Source organism: Mustela putorius, unplaced genomic scaffold, assembly GCF_011764305.1.
Source record: "Mustela putorius furo isolate JIRA1106 unplaced genomic scaffold, ASM1176430v1.1 tig00000056_pilon_pilon_pilon, whole genome shotgun sequence".
In the NCBI taxonomy this organism is placed as follows: Eukaryota; Metazoa; Chordata; class Mammalia; order Carnivora; family Mustelidae; genus Mustela; species Mustela putorius.
The window spans coordinates 6,413,315-6,430,547 of NW_025421263.1; the positions used below are offsets into that span (position 1 = coordinate 6,413,315).

Here is a 17,233-nt window from a genome sequence, read left to right on the forward strand (position 1 = left end):
TTTTCAGAGATTTCCTTTAAAACTGAAATATTCCACACCCTCTAAATTTCCTTCCAATAACCTTGATATTTCAAAGGTGTTTATAGCAGCAGTTTGTATCAAAAGTCCTTCTCATTTATTTTAAAGATTTTACTTATTTAATTGACAGAGAAAGACAGTGAGAGACAGAACACAAGCGGGGAGAGTGGGAGAGAGAGAAGCAGGCTTCTCGCTGAGCAGGGAGCACGATGCGGGACTCCATCCCAGGACCCTGGAATTATGACCTGAGCCAAAGGCAGACACTTAATGACTGAGCCACCTAGGCACCCAAAAGTCCTTCTCATTTGGACAACTAATCCTTTTTTTTTTTTTTAAGATTTTATTTATTTATTTGACAGAGAGAGATCACAAGCAGGCAGAGAGGCAGGCAGAGAGAGAGGAAGAAGCAGGCTCCCCGCTGAGCAGAGAGCCCGAGGCGGGGCTCAATCCCAGGACCCTGAGATCATGACCCAGGCCAAAGGCAGCGGCTTAACCCACTGGGCCACCCAGGCGCCCCGACAACTAATACATTTTAATGAATCAATTTTTCCAATTAGATTTATTAAAATGTACTATTTACCCCATTTTGTCTAAAAAATGCCTTATATAATCCAAGGCACTCTACAAATATAGCACTGTTTACATATAGCATTGTTTACAAATATAGCACTGTTTACAAATATAACGGCTTAACCCACTGAGCCACCCAGGCACCCCAACAACTAATACATTTTAATGAATCAATTTTTCCAATTAGATTTATTAAAATGTACTATTTTAGCCCCATTTTGTCTAAAAAATGCCTTATATAATCAAGGCACTCTACAAATATAGCACTGTTTTAGTAGCTATATACATAGCTACTTCTATTTCTAGTTCATTTTAGTACTAATTGTACTAATGTAGTATGTACAATTAGTACATAGCTACTAAAAGATTTGAATTCTATTTTTACAACCAGCCAAAAAAGCTCATTGCTAAAATGTGTATACTTAAATTTTGTTTACATCTTTTTTTTCCCTTTATAATTCACAATTCCATTTAACATAATTTAAAGACTGATCATCTAGGTCTTCTTTGTGGTAAAGGAATTGTAAATTTCCTTTTAAGTTAAATTGCTGCCCCCAAATTTTGTCTTTAAATGCAGTGAGGTTTGTCACCAAACACATATGATTTACACACAATTGCCAAAGTTTATGTAAATCTCAAACGACTAGGCCTATAATCAGACAAAAAGAAGCAACAAACACTAAGTTCTACCAAATTAAGAGTCTACATTTATAGTTTTGTTGTTTAAAAAATGATAGTTCCAAAAATACAAACTTACTGGTATTTTGAGGAAGAGACAAGTATATATTTTGTAACTATTATGTTGAATATTTACTTTTCTTATGTCTGGTGGACAGTATACTCAAAGAAAAATAGAAAGGAAATAAAACAAAGGTTTGTAGTAAAATCACAAAAATATTACAACTTGCTCCTAGCTATGTACTCTACAAAAGAATAAATCTTGGTTCATCTTAGTGAATTTAGCATGAGAAATGAAAATATATATAAATATATATATATATATATATATATATATATATATATATAAATACGGACTTAAAAAATTATATGTCTTTTTACATTATCTTGCCCAGACCCTCTTAAGGAAGAAGTACTAAAATGAACTAGAAATAGAAGTAGAAATAGAAAATGAACTAAAATGAGCTAGAAATAGAAAATGTGAACCAGAAATAGAAAAAAAAAAGGGGGGAGGAGGGAGATTAATAATGTAGGTACTAACAAAAACATTAACTTGGAAAGATAGCTGTACCCTTCCTGTCCACAGCAGCATTATTTACAACAGCCAAGACATGGAAACAACCTAAGTGTCTACCAATGGGTGAAGGGACAAAGGAAACGTACTTTAGATGTATAATGGAATATTACACAGCCATCAAAAGCAAAATGCTATTTGCAAGAACATGGATGGGCCTTGAGGGCATTATACTAAAATAAGTCATACAGAGAGACATATACTGTATTATCTCACATGTGGAATCCTTAAAAAAAAATCAGCTCATAGACTCAGAGAACAGATTGGTGATTGCCAGAGTGGGAGAGTGGAGGGTGGGTGAAATTGGTTAAAGGGGTCAAAAGGCACAACTTTCCAGTTACAAAATAAACCATGGATGTAATGTAATATACAACATGATGACTACAGTTAATAATACTATATTGCATATTTGAAATTTGCTAAAATAGTCGATCTAAAAAGTTTCTGTTGCACACATACAAAAATTTCAACTATGTATAATGATAGATGTTAACTAGACTTATTGTGGTGATCATTTTGCAATGTATATAGGTATCAAATCATAATATTGTATACCTGGAACTAATATGTTATTATATATCAATTAGTAAAAATAATAAATACTTTAGTAAAAATAATGATGTAAATACTATAAGATTATTGACTACACATGTATACATATAATGCAATTATATTGAATCATATCTATATTATTCGATTAGTTTAGCATTAAGTCAAAGCAATTTCACAATATTTGCTATGTATATCATAGCATTAATCCCTTTAAAGATACATTTACTTTGACTGAAAGAGGGTAGGAATAAGAGAAATAATAAGCAATAAAAATTATAGTACTTGAGGGGCTCCTGGCTGACTCAGTTGGTAGAACATACAACTCTTGATCTTGGGGTTATAGGTTTAAGCCATTCATTGAGTGTAGAGAATACTTAAAAATAAAAATAAAAAATAAATAAAAATTTTAATGCTTAAAATGTATTATTAATAAAAAGAACACTACAAAAGAGGTTTCTAGATAATATGTCACTCATAAAAAAAAAGATAAATCCATTATCCTGTCTCCATACTAATGTTTGAGGTTGACTATTGCAGAAAAGAGCTGTAGGATTAAGAATTATATACAACATTTTAAATGAAAATCATTCTACTTTCTAGTTCTTCTTATTCTTCTTTTTAAATTGCACTCTATCCCAGCATTGAGACCAATGTGAAGCTTGAACAGTGACCCTGAGATCAAAACCTGAGCTGAGATCAAGGTTTAGATGCTTAACTGACTGACCCACCCAGGCACCCCTGGATTAAGAATTAGATAAAAAAGAAATGTCTCCAAAACTGGTTAGTTTTAGAGTTTTAAAGAACTCGGGTTACTGTTTCACATTGGCAAGACTGCAGCAACATGTCACCTGTAAACTGGTAGACTTCGCAGATATCCCGTGCAATTTCTGATGTGTTTACTTTCAAATATGCATTATTTTGAAATTATGTTTTTGAAAAATTTATTTTCCAAAATCTTATTTGAAAAATACATACATTCATTGGTCTCATTCTTTCTTCTTTCTGCCTATAATAATCCTTGTTTATATTATTTTTGTTTGCTGTTTATACAGTTATTTTTGCTTTTGCTCTCATTAACTCTCAATTAACAACTTTCAATTTTAACGATGGTCAAAATCATATGATACTCCCCCACACGCACACATACCCATGGTTTTATTGACTCCATGAATTAGCACCTTTTTGCCTAGAAAATACAGAATAATCTCACCCTAATCCTACTTGATGCTATAGAAAGAAGATGGATTTGAGCTGTATAGCACAAACCAATCTCTCTCCATAAATTCCAATCTATATAAGAAGTACCCCATGTTCATGTTTAATATTTAAAATTCTGACTATTCGTCCCAAAGTACAAAACTACTACATTGTACTACAATACAATAATATCCTAGATAGGCTCAATCTCCTCTTTCCCATACATTTAAGACAATAGCAAATTAAAGACAATAGCATTATCTACCTCAAACTGTTTACAAATTATAAAACATTTTCACTAAGGAAAAGAAAATAAAGGATTGTTAATATTAGGTAAACATAAAGCATATATAATTATTTAAAATATGCTCAACTGAGTTTTTTGAATTTATTCCAGAAGATGATCACTTTATTCCTCAACGTAATGAATAGTCAAAATTTATATATTGGAAACCTATTATGTTTCCTGCTCCATTCCAGGTGCTTGGGGTATCACAAACAAAACAAAGCCTTTTCCTCTTAATGTGACAACCTCCAAGACTATACGTTAATATCATTCATTCCTAAACTAGGTATGCAGTAACTAATGTTCAGTTGCCAAAACCTACTTGAGATGTCTCTTCTTTTAGAATTCCGTATCTGACAAAAACAGAGAGGAAGACAAACCACAAGAGACTTAACTCTAGGAAACAAACTGAGGTTTGCTGGAGGGGCGGTGGGGGGATGGTAACTGGGTGATCAGTATCAAGAAGGGCACTCGATGGGATAAGCACTGGGCATTATACGCAACTGACACATTACTAAATTCTACCTCTGAAACTAAGATCACACTATATGTTAATTAAATTGAATTTCAATAAATAAATAAATAAATAAATAAATAAATAAAAGGATTCCATCTTTGATTCCCGTTGTATATTCCCTTAGGACTGCATGTTTTAATGATAATGTAGGGTTTACCTTCCTTACCTTTACCACATTATTCATTCCTAAACTAAGGCATTTTACTTAAGTCCAGAAGCTAACCACTGGTCTAGCTCTGTGCCTTGCCCATGGCACTAATTCATACACACTGATAGTGCATATTAAAAAAAAAAAAAAAAAGCAATATCCTATGGCAAGAACATGTCGGAAGACAAATTTACATATGATGTCAATGTTTCATTCTCTCCATTCCTAAGATCCTAGTGACTGCACATGAAAAAGATAAGAAGATTTTATAATTTAGACACTTTCTGATTAAGGCCCCTTAATTCATATCTGGTATCTTACTCAAGGTCCATCTATTATAACCTACACATATATTTCAGCTGAAGGTGAAAGGTCACAAAGTACTTGTTATTGAGATTTGCCATTTCCTTATTTTGCTTGCTTATTTTAAGAAAGTAAACCATGTCCAATAATTTTACCACACTCCACGAATTCCATAATTATAGTCATTATTTTATCTTAACTCTGAAATATGAATAAACTGATGATAAAAGCTGTTATTTTAGGCAAGACACTTGATATCAGACTTTGCTTTTTATAAACTAAAGATAATCACAAGCTGTTTTAAAGTTTACATGAAATGATAACTATATAATCACCTTGATAACTAAATCAGTATGTAGGTGAAGCAGAAACTTTGTCCAAAATATGCTGTCTAATTAAAATACAATGAGAGAAAATTTATTATCAGGTATCGAGTTTGCCTCATGTCAGTGAAGAGGAGATTGCTATATAAGATAATGCAAAATTGGTCATGTGTACAAAGATTCTAATTTTGCAAAGATCAAATTAACTGAGCAACAAACAGTGATGTTTAGGCAGGGATTTCAAATTTCTGATTCCATTCTACAGGCTCATTAGGAGGTTTGTAGAAATTTTGCCATTTCCTTGACCTGACATTATCTTCAAAAAAGGGTTTAAATTATTTCGCATTTACTCAAAAGCACAAGAATTCACCCTTTAGCCATGACAGTAGCTACAGGTGATAGTAAGAAATGGAGGTCTTTGTTCAGGAAGTTCATAGCCTATCTTTCACATGCAATGAGAAAAAGTTAATATGGTGAGCATATCCGTAACATCCCCGTCATTACTATGAAGCAGCCACTGGAAAAGAAGGGCTGGATTGACCCTACCCAGAAGCATGCCTGGAAAACAAATATAAGCCCATTTCCCTCACACATGTATGATTTTAATGGGTCAATCACAGCAAATCCAATGCCTTTTCTTCAACAGTTGAGAATGAGATCATTTTGGGTGAGGAAGTGAGATCCAGAACTACTGTAGCCATTAAGCTTGTAACAAAATCCAGTCAAATGAAAAAGTCAATGCACAGAGGTAGGCAGATAAATGACAGTGCAGAGAAATGGAGCTAGATCCCAGATCAAACTACACAATAAGTTCATCCCATGTCTGGGCTTCTCAGGTCCCTGACTAAATAAATCACTTTTATACATGTGTGTGTGTATACATATATATTCACATGTATAATTTGCAACCAAAGTCATAGTGAACATGTCTGAGATTGCCTGAAATGGCCTTCATTTAGTCCTGTGATCCTGGTGTGATTATTATCAGTGTTCCCTTTTCATGCTCTAAATAGCTGATTTAACATGATAAAGAACACAGCCAATAGGTCTATAAAATTCTTCTGGTATTGAGGTAAGAGATATAGAATGGTACAGATTTGACAGCATGGTATTTTAGCCTTAAGGTGAGGGTAAAAATAACTTATTTTGATTTTACACAATGGGATACAACATTTTCAAATGAAGGCTCAATTATGAAAGATAAACTGGCAATTATCTTCTTATCTATTATGTCACGGGACAAACAGCCAAGTATATATAAACACAGAGTCTCTGTAAAGCTTTTATTACACACCAATTAATAATGAATACAACTGTATACACACCCCACTGTAGTGAGCCGTGTTTAGGCAATGGCGTTATTTTTGATCCTGTGTTAAACTGCACACTATTTTAGATATCCCAAAAAGGCCAACCAAAATGTAAAATAGAAATAAGTAGGAGTAATTCACATTACAAAATAAGCATTCCCTTTAAAGATTCAGTATTTATTTCATTTTCCAATACTTAATCAATTCTGTCATTGAAATAAAACTACCATTCAATGTAGAAAGTTTATATAAAATATGAGAAATTCTGAAATATTTTAAGCTGAATATATTTATATGAAATAATATTATCATGACAAAAACTGGCTAGTGTGATTTAAACACAAATTCATAATACATGACAAATAAACAAGCGTACTTAAGAGAAAATATGTTCACTAAAAAACCTCATCTGTTTTGAAGACTCAACATCTGTCTGTTTTCTGTCTGCACTGGATATATAACTTGCAACATTCAGACTGAGTTTACCAGCAATTTCAAATAAGGAAGTAGCTACCTATTTCCTTGTGAACAAACAATGGTTAGATACTACTGACATTCTAATGGAAAGATGTTTAAAATTCATCAGTGAAAAAAATAATGAAAAGGTAATCGATACAAACTTACTCTTTCACAGAAAACATGCAAGTAAGGCCATTAAGTTATGCCTTTATTGAATATTTAAAACATCTTTAGAATTCCCTTTTAGGTTAAGCTTTCAATTAAGCAAGACAAATGATTCCTAAGAAACTATTAATAAAGTAGGAATAAATTTATTTCAGTCTTCATATATCCAGCAATTATTTATGCTAAAAAATGAGGCTACCACTTCCCAATTATATTAGCGTTTCATGTTCACAGGTGATGCATATAATGTACAGCAATAAGCCTATGATTCTCTTATGAATAATACAAAAGACAGAAAAATAGTGAATTCAATCACTTCTTTACAAATCATATCCTCCTATCTTATGTTTTAAATGCTATTAAAAGCTGCTGATAAGTGACATGGTTTGCATTTCCGTAAACAATATTTGAGATTTAGAAATAATTTTTATAGCAAGATCTTTAGTTTTGACAGTAATTCCACATAATAACATCAAGAATAAATGGAGCATTTATACTGGGACATGACTGTCCCGTCGAAGGCTAATTAACCAAACTGTGCTCACCTTTCTGCCCTGCTGGAAAACACCACTGCCTTATGCCATACTACCTAAACAATTCTTGTCAATCTTGAAGTCATGTTAAAATTTAACTAAGATATAAACATGAGATTTTAAAAGAAATGAAAGCCATAGTTAATATTAAAACACATCATTTGGTGGGAAAATAGGTGGCCTAAATTTTACTTCTCAAAGCAAAGATATTTTTAATTGGCTTGAATACGTCCATTAACAGTACTCTTTAGCAACAGCTAACTTTATGACAGTAGTTTCAAAATTAAACCAAAGATCTGAAGGAAACGTTCTAAGAAGAGAAGCTGAACCTAGATTAGAACAGATTCAAGATACACACTTTTATTCAAAATAGGAACTGAACTGGACTTTAAGGAGTCTAGCAGAAGTTTCATTAGTGAGGAATGGTTATTTTTTAACACATCATTATCTCTAGTCTCTTCAACCATATTCAAAAATACCCACTTGCCTATCTTCTGATCTCAATGAAGACCTTGAGGCTATTTCTGTCAGATTGGACACTGTCAGATGCCACAAGAAGATTTGAGCGTTCTTCTTTATGGTATTTGCACTATTTATATGAGTGTAATCCCACAGCCAGCAAATGGACTGGCTGCATTCATGACCTCCCAACAAGTAAACAGACCTATTTGAACACAGCATTTCCTTGCAAATTCTGGTTCACGAAACCCAATTTTGATATTGAAAATTCACCCCCTCCCCCATATTGCCTATAAATCCATCCATTCCTCTTCTGAGGGAAATGGAACACTGTCCCCCAAAATGGAACAAAAATATGGAAATAAATGCCCAGGGGTCAAGGAGAGCAGGAGACAAGGAACAGAAACAAAAATGAATTTAACCACAATAGGTTTAACAGAACTCATTATCTTAACAAATGGCACTCAATCTTATTCTCAAGTTGAGAGAGGTTTTTTAAGAAAGATGTGCATGATACGAATCTTAAAAACCACTAAACTAATCCTTTAAATACATGATTTAAACTAGCACATATCTATTTCTGCACAATTATACAAACTAGCAACTATTTTAGAGCAGTTATCATACTTGAAAATTCAGTTGCAGTGTGATATTCTTGTTGAAAGTCAACCCCCCAAAAAAGCAAGTCAACCAAAACAAAAGATTTCTGATGAAGAAGCAACATAGCAACAAAACATAAGAGAAACATGATATAAATATATATTAAAACTTTTATTCATGAATAAGAAATTTTTCATTAAGTATTTTTCACTAAGTACTTTTCATTAAGTACTTTCTGCCAGAAGGTGCTTAATAAAGGATGGGGGGTGGAGGAAATGTCTAAGAAACACCAGAATCATCCATTATACTTTGAGAGATACACTTCTACTCTATATCACAACAGTGAAAATAAAAGGCCAGGGACATTATTCTTTAACATTTCAGAGAATACAGAAAGGAGAATAGAGACATTTCAGTAAGCACACTACAAGTCTGAAGATCATTAGGAATACAGTAACAACACAGGGGCACTGGGGCGACCAGGTAAAATTTACAAGTACAAAGACAGAAAAACTCCCAGTATGAAAGAAAGGCATTAAAATCTGTACTAGTTCATGTTATAAAATCAGATAAGAATATTACACCACCTAAACAAATCCTCCTCTTTAATATGGTTCACTATATCAACCTTAATTATGTCAGAGTGCACAAGAAGAAAAGCTTAAAAATTCAGAGTAAATAAAAATATATGTTTTGCTTACCTTTTAAATGTTCTTTCTCCTCTTTTCTATGCCAGTCCAGATGCTTGGGTATAGTTCCTCCCTGCCAGTAGATGGAGATAGTAAAATTGAGTCTTTTGGTGACCTCGCATCCTAATCTAGGTGGTTCAGAATCTTCTTCAATTTCAGATTTTGGAAGTAAAAAAATTTGAATGATTGAAAAGACACATAAAGTTTGTAAAAATTATTATGTGAGTCAGTCAAATGAACTTTTATTCATGGTCATTTGTACCAATCTTTAAGGGAGAGGGTCTTGGCTGGCATAGAAAAAAATAAAAGAAAGAGCATTATTTTGTAGGATAAATTCCCTTGACTCTTCATTCTTCCCAGAGCTTGCTCATTTACTCAACAATTATCTATTGACTACAACTCAACAGTAGCTTGTAAGTTCCTAGCCAGATGCTTTCATGCACATTATCTACTTAATGTTTTTAACAACCCTGTGAAGAGTAATGATTGGCCCCAAAAATCTTGTCCCAGAAACTATATTTTTTAGTTCCATATGGTGAGCTCACTCTTGGCTTGCCAAGTTTCTGTAGTCCTCCTGATGTTCAGTTAATGGCTTCTCAGATTTAGGGAGAATGAGTTTCTTCCTCCTACTGATAAAGGAGACCTTGAAGTTGTTGAAAACTCACTTGGTATTGATAAAAACGATTTGTGTGTTATTTTGTTTCAAATTAGTACAAGACCTCTAACAGCTTCCCAGGCAGAAATTCAAAGGCAAAGTTACAGCCATTTTAAGGAGAAATAAAATGGGGTTTGGGAGAAGGGATTCACAAAATATTTTTTTCTTTAAGAAATTGTGCACTTAATATCAAATTCAAAGGGATAAACACAAAAATTTGTGATTACTAATAATGTCTTATAAAAACAGTAAAATTAGTAACATTTTCCAAAGATACTAGAGGACACATAGGCACATCCTGAGGATGATAAAGAAACAGAATGGAAGAACATTCAAAACTGAATTGAGTATTAGTGATACCACAAAATAATTGGTTTCATTTTTCTCACTTAGTTTAGTAAACCCAATGAAATTTTAATTAAATAGAATATTTACCTAATTCTTATCACAAGTAAAGTCTAGGTTTCAATACTCCTGGTAGTCAAAATTCGTGGTTTTACTTCAACATGATGCACTTGGGGAAAATATGGTATCACACAACTACTCCAACAAAAGTTTAACACCATATTTTTTTTTGCTGTCACGTGACCTTAAAAACCAAATATATTATGCAAACTTAATTACCGTGAAAATAGTGTTGGTTGGCACAGTAAGTTGACCATATAATTTCTTGACCAAACCAAAATATTGTTAAGAATAAAAGATGATGGTATTCATTGTGTTGGGACAACAGACAGAAACCGTGATGGTCCCCAGAAAACATGAACATATTCCTACCTAATGAAAAATGACAACATTAACCTTCAATCCAGAGCTTTTGAGCCTAAATCTTAATCTCTTTCCATTCTACCACAAAACTCCAGAAAATCTTTTAACCTGAATATTTATGTGATTAACTCGTAAGTGTATGTTTTCCGACTAGCATCCTCATTCAACTGAACCCACTGAACAGAACTTCTTCTTTGTTTTCATAAATTTGGTAATATTATTACACTTATAGTACTTTATTTCAAGGTAAGTTAAAACAAAAACAGCAATCCTAAAACCTTTTCTGTTGAACTGCTTTTTTAATGGCTTGAGATGCATTGCTAGTATTACCAATGAAGCAGGAGACATTTTGACCAATTATTACTGATTTGCTGGATTCTGGCTCCATTCCTTGGGTCAGAACAATAGGATGACATTAATTCTACTCCCAATTGTAAACTTTCTTCCAGAATTTCGTGCTCCTTTAAAATGTTAAATTCCAAATTAACTCACAAAAGATAAGAGATCACTTAAAATATGTTTAGGGACACCTTGATGGCTCAGTTGGTTAAGCACCTGCTTTTGGCTCAGGTCATGATCCCAGAGTTCTGGGATCCAGTCCTACATTGGGTTCCCCACTTAGTGGGGAATCTGCTTCTCCTTCTGCCTGCCACTCCCTCTGCTTGTGCTCTCTCTCTGACAAATAAACTTAAAGTCTTAAAAAAATATGTTTAATAATTAGTGTTTAAAATTATGGAAAATGAAAATGTACTAAAAAATAAAAACTGCTTATCCTTCACAATGAATGCAAGTCTTGCATATATATTCACTTCCTTGATTAGTTTTTAAAGTTTCTGTGTGTAATTTAATTGAACTCTAAAAGACCATGGATTTTGCCAACATTTCTGTTTTGTTTGGTTTCCATTGTTTTCTACTGGACTACTGCATCCTTCAAAGTATAATACGGTGACTTACACATAAGAGACAATAAATATTTGTTGACTGGGTGAACTGCCTCAGAATAAAGCCCGTGGTTCACCTACAAATGTATTTAGAAAGAAAATTTCATGGATAAAAAGGATGCAATAGGGCTTGATTACCAGCCTATCATTATTTTCTGAAGATCGTTGGCTTAAGAAGAATTGACTAAACTTCTTCACATTTCTGAACAGACACCAGCAGCTGTTGCCAGGTCATCAGACAGGTTTCCATGGAATAAAGTTATGTTAAATTCGTATTTGGAATTGTTTTGCCATGATCTCTAAAATAAAACTTCCAACAACCACGAGATTTCTCCTAAAGAGCATCATATTCAAGGAAAAAATGGTTACTCCTTTCTGAAATCAAAAGTTATGTATCTGTTTAAAAAATAACATCTCCATTCTCTTGGCCAGACTTGGAAACACACATATATACTAAGCAACCAAAAATGTGGTAAATTTTTTCTTTTCACGACTCCCTTCCTTACCACAATTCCAGGATCAAAATTTGTTTTAGTTAGCCTTATGCTTTCATTTTTCTGGGCCAGATGACAGGTATCAAGGGTAATAATATTTAGAATTGAATGTAAGTATTATGGTATGGTGGAAGAAAACAGTAGCCCCATTATTGTAAAAAGCATGCCAGTAGGATGATCTGAACAGAAGAATATAATAATATAGGAAGTTTTTGAGACAAAAACAAACCTTGACATGATTTGCTAAATAATGTCTATAATCCTCTGTTCCTTTATAATTGCTCCAATTATAAAACTAGGCTTCAGAATTCCTCAAGTATGTTAAACTTCTGTACCAAGTATTTAAAAACAAGAACTATTTTTTTTCTATCCTTTTAAACCAAATGACTTGCGAAAGTTTTGAGAATCTGATGAAAGATATGGGTGCTCAAACCAGAAAATTATATATCTAAAGACTTACTCTCATAGTTTTCACACAATAGCATACAATTTCAGAGTATTTGTCCAGCCCCTAAAAACTATGTCTGAACCCTTTTATCTATGAAATCAAGGCTAAGAACACTTTCTCCAAAAATAACTTGTCCATTATAAAGCAACACAAACAATGAGTTCTCCATTCCAGAATCAGGCAAGCTAACAATGCTATTTTGGTAAAATAGTATCAGTGTAAAAGAATAACTGATTTAGCAATCAAGCATTAAGAAAGAAATGCATTCGGGGCGCCTGGGTGGCTCAGTGGGTTAAAGCCTCTGCCTTCGGCTCAGGTCATGATCCCAGGGTCCTGGGATGGACCCACACATAGGGCTCTCTGCTCAGTGAGGAGCCTGCTTCCTCCTCTCTCTCTGCCTGCCTCTCTGCCTTCTTGTGATCTGTCAAATAAATAAAATCTTTAAAAAAGAAAAAAGAAAGAAGGAAAGAAAGAAGGAAAGAAAGAAAGAAAGAAAGAAAGAAAGAAAGAAATGCATTCTGAGGGACTAACTTGAGTTTTGGAGTAAGCTGGAAAAAAATGTAGATATAGGTATACAGTGTAGGTACTGTATGTTTTAACTTAAAAATAATGACAGTATTTCACAGATTTCCAATGCAACTGTATAAAAATATTTAAAATATTTTCTGGAAAAATGTATCTAAAATATGTAATTTAAAGACAAAGGAAGAATTCTTTACATACACTAAAAAAATGTATTATCTGTCCTAAGGAAATTTTAGAGATCTATTATCAAGAAACGTATACATGAAAGAATACAGCAGATAATTTCCTTGTACTTCTACATTTCAACAAGTAGAATTTATTTACTTGAACAGTTTTTAAGTGCAAATGATAAGAACAGTTGCTGATTTTTGAGCACTAATAGTGGGTTAGAAACTGTTAGGCACTCTCGTGAACTATCTCATAGCAATGCTGTGTGAGAGCCTCGATCATTACCACTCTACCAGAGAGAAAACCTCTAACTGGACCAAGATACAATGAACATTAACAAAATATATGTTTATAAAAAATAAATAAATAAATAAATATAAATAAAAACATACACTTTCCAGGAAAAAAAAAGACACCAACAACAAAACAACAAATGTGGGCCCCACTGGAGAAGATGTTCTAATGACGAAACTGTTTTTTTCTTCTTTTTTTTTTAAGGGTATTATTTACTTACTTGACAAAGAAGAGAGAGAGAGAGAGAATGAGCACACACTCAGGAGGTAGGCAGAGGGAGAAACAGGCTCCCTGCTGACCAAAGAGCCTGATGTGGAACTCGAACCCAGGACCCTTGGATCATGACCTGCCAAAAGCAGACACTTAAGGGACTGAGCCATCCAGGCACCCAAAGCTGTTTTCTTTCAGTGCTATTGGAAGAAAGTACCCCTGATGAGTAGCAGCAGGAGTTCATACGTTTTTCAATAGGCAGTGGTTTTTCTGAGCCATGTAGGTGAGTCAGACAACATAACATTTATCATTTGGTCCAAGTTGTTTCGTGACTGGGTTAATAGTGATTCATTTTCAGAAGATACTTAAGAAAACATTAGAAATTTCCCTCTACCTTTTTTTTTTTTTAACAACAAAAAAGCCAGGTTGAAAAGCAGTAACACAAGGGATACCTTTTAAAGAGTCATTGGATTGAGGGTCATATAATACACAGGAATCATCATCATGTCTCTATTTGCTTTTGAAGGGTGCAAGTGGGAGAGAAAAGACAGTCATTAACTGCGATCTCCTTATTTTTTCATGTATCCTCTCTCTAGAAAAAATGTAGTAGAACAGTAGAGTACAGTATAATAAGCCCAATATCATAAGAGTCCTAGAGAAGGGTGAAGTTATAATTAAATAAAATTATTTACTCAAAGTTTACTCTTTAGTCAAGAATAAAATACTTTAGTATGTGTGTTTAAGCCACAGTTTTTAGGAGCTCCTTAGCTTCTGTGACAGTAGAATTTTAATTATCTGCACAAAGATCTTCCACATCTTTCCTTCTTTCTTTCTTTTTTTTTTTCTTTTTTTTTTTTAAGATGAATTAAAAGGTAGAGATTTTCTACTTGCAAATAGGATTTTTTTTCATTATATTCCGATAGGCTCTTCATCACATCACTTTATGTTTCTCCTTGGTACTTAAAACTCTCTGAAATTATCTTACCTAACATGTGTTTGCTTTATTGTCCTTCTCTCCCTTCCAGGAGATAAGTTTCTTGGACCCAAAAGTCTTATATGTATAGTTTGTTTCATTCCCAACAACTCAGATAGTATGTTGCCAAAAGGATGTGTGTGATTTACATTTATTGAATTAATACATTCATTATTGATCTAATGCTATGTCTTAAGTGTACAACAGTCAGAGTCTTTGTCTTAACTGTTGTATAATTTTATAATCCTGTCATCCTTTAGGAGGTCAGCAAAGGACTAGCATCCTAGCCAGGAGCCTGTAATAAATTAGGAAGGTCTACTGAAGGAAACTGATTAACTTACTTCCCCATTTCATGCCTCTTCCTATTTCTTTTTTCCTTCACCTCTTTCTACACATTAATGAGACATTAACAAGTATTTTTCTCCTTCTTTTACCATAATAGGATTTTCTTTTTCCTCCCCTTCCTCCTATCCATTTACCTTACCCAAGGGCATCTCATTAGAACTAAAGTTTGAAGTGTTTCAAGACATAATATTTCATAGTGTTATAAAACCACAAGGCTGAAGTGAACTTAAGAAAATGTTTTTGTCTTAAATCCTGAATGAAAAGATGAGCCGATATTATTGTCCTCAACTTCTAAGAACGTTTCCTTTTGAGTATGCCATTTCTGTGAAATTAACTCTTCTCTATAATCTTCCTAAAATTGTTATCCTTGTTGCATTTAAATGTTTTTTATCCTCTTCATCTATAAATAAACTGATATTGCAAAGTTGTTTCCACAAGGTTTATTAATCCAAACTTATTTTCTAAATGAATGATATAATATAGAATGGGTGCTTCAAAAGAATGCTCAGTCCCCATGCAGTTGATACATGAACGCCAGGCAGATTAAGAAATCCTTTCAATACAGAGCCATTTCCTAAAGGTAACTAAGTAACTCCTCATTAGTACACGTTCGCACAGTATTCAGAAGTTTAACCCAATTATACTGCGATTTATCTGTATATTATACCTTGCTATCATTATATGACATAAAAGCTGTGCTTTGTAAAACTGCTAGAAGATTTCATTAGAGAAACCGTACAAAGGAAAAAGTAATGGTGAAAAGATACCAGAGAACACTGACTGCTGAGTGATTGAAAGCGCTAAAAGTAAATGTGGAGGGAAAATCCTATAGGCAAACAGAATGATTGTTCCAAAGAAGGCGGTTTTTTTTTTTTGTTTTGTTTTGTTTTGTTTTTTGTTTTTTGTTTTTTTTAGTGTATAATGTATGGTGCAAAGAACACCAATGTGGGAAGAAAAAGGCCACCATCCTTCCTATTAACTGCTCAGTTTGTAGACAGCTGCAACTTCTCTTAAGTAGATGCCGGCTTAGGGTTTTTAATCAGCTTATGGTGGGAAGAGGCGTCAGAAATTCCCTGCAAATATTAGCACTAAGAAAAAGGAGACAAATGGAAGGAACTGGAAAAAATCCAGGTAATTTATAAGTGAATATGTTTTAAAAGGATTCAATTTTAAACTATTTTCTTGGCAAAAACAGGAAATCAACACAAGAAACAAGCAATCCTAGGGACCCAATGAGTATAACCAAAAAGCTAATGTGTCATTCTGAGTTTTTGATTTACAAATTTGACCAGGCAAAGAAACGATGCAGGTGTAATAAAAAAAGAAAAAAATAAAATGGATGAAGATATTTACTTTTTAAATGGGCCATGGATAAGAGAACTCAGTCTTCAGCTATTTTAAATAGACCTTCAGCTATTTTTAAAGCTTTCAATCATCTTTGCTCAGTATGGGCATATTAATGTTTTTGCTTATGGACTAATACAATCTGTGTTTACAATACTAAATTCAAATGAAAATGAATTAAGACAGGCTCCAGGAAAATCATTTTAAGGAAATATACTGCTTAGAATATACTGCCTATGTATTTTAGACAGGAGCTTAAATAAAAACCACTTTAAGTATATTATTTCAAATTAAGCGGATTCTCTGGATGATTTATGAAACTGCTAGCTTGTAATACTTAAGGATGATTGTAAATAAACACTGAAATCCTGATCATATGTTGTACATAGAAAGTTAAAGTTGACACCAAAGGATATATTGATTCCACACTTATAACTTTATACTATTGTGTATTAGGTAACTCTGAAGGTTATTTCTCTAATAATTTTTCTAGTAGGTCCACATCTTTTTAGTTCTCAATAATTCAGTGGCACTTTTAAAAAGAAAAAAGCTAATAAGTTAAAGAATAAATAACAAAGTAACCTAACCTGAGATTACAAAAATAAACCACTTAAGATGACTTAAACTCTTAATTTATCATTGCAGATTAAATGTAATAGTTTTGTCCACTCTGGTTATAACTGGATC

At 33.2% G+C, this 17,233-nt stretch overlaps 1 protein-coding gene across 3 annotated transcripts in view; it reads right to left on the reverse strand.

The window, feature by feature from the left end:
* PDGFC (platelet derived growth factor C) overlaps positions 1-17,233 on the reverse strand; it is a 206,971-nt gene that overhangs the window by 96,450 nt on the left and 93,288 nt on the right. For 2 of the 3 annotated variants that reach the window (XM_013045618.2, XM_013045619.2), the window contains exon 2: positions 9,394-9,454. The exons of the other annotated variant lie outside the window; for it this stretch is intronic. The gene's annotated coding sequence lies outside the window, so the exon portion shown is untranslated. The remainder of the gene's footprint in view (positions 1-9,393; positions 9,455-17,233) is intronic. 3 annotated transcript variants of the gene reach the window in all.